General features: G+C 37.5%; 1 pseudogene; it reads left to right on the forward strand.

Moving 5' to 3' along the window:
- Window positions 1-233: 233 nt before the first annotated feature.
- LOC138168736 (olfactory receptor 4F6-like) overlaps window positions 234-715 on the forward strand; it is a 2,455-nt pseudogene continuing 1,973 nt past the window's right edge.

Here is a 715-nt window from a genome sequence, read left to right on the forward strand (position 1 = left end):
TAGCCTTTTCTTGAATTTCGGGATTTAATTAATGCCTTTTCTAGATCTGTTTGGATGAGTTTTGGGGAAGAGCTCACTGTATTTTTCCATATTACTCCATAATGTTGGTTCTGCCTCCTCAACTTCATATATGATGTGGAATATTAGAATTTTAATATGAAACACTTTTGCAATACAACTGTTCTGATTCCTTCCTCATTTTCTTCCTTCCAGGTATCATCATAGTCAGTCTTATGAATGAATTGAATTACTCAATCGTGTCAGAGTTTGTGTTCATGGGAATCCTTAACTCTTGGACTATGCAACATCTCCTTCTGGTTTTCTCCATCTTCTATATTGCCATTGTGCTGGGAAACCTCCTCATTGTACTCACAGTGACTTCTGACCCTCAGCTACAGTCTCCTATGTATTTTCTATTGGCTAATCTCTCTTTTATTGACATGTGTCTCTCCACTGTTGTAGTTCCAAAGATGATTTCTTTTTTATGAGCACAAAACAATATCATTCCAAGGATGTATCACTCAGATTTTCTTCATTCATTTCATGGGAGGAACTGAGATTGTATTACTCATTTCCATGGCCTTTGACAGATATATTGCCATATGTAAGCCTCTCCACTATCTGACTCTTATGAATCCAAGAATATGTATTTTTCTCCAGATGTCTGCTTGGGCCATTGGTCTCATACACTCACTGACCCAGTTGGCTTTTGTGG

Source organism: Petaurus breviceps, unplaced genomic scaffold (assembly GCF_028583685.1).
Source record: "Petaurus breviceps papuanus isolate PSGF00001 unplaced genomic scaffold, PetGlider_PUasm1.0 37, whole genome shotgun sequence".
NCBI classification, from domain to species: Eukaryota; Metazoa; Chordata; class Mammalia; order Diprotodontia; family Petauridae; genus Petaurus; species Petaurus breviceps.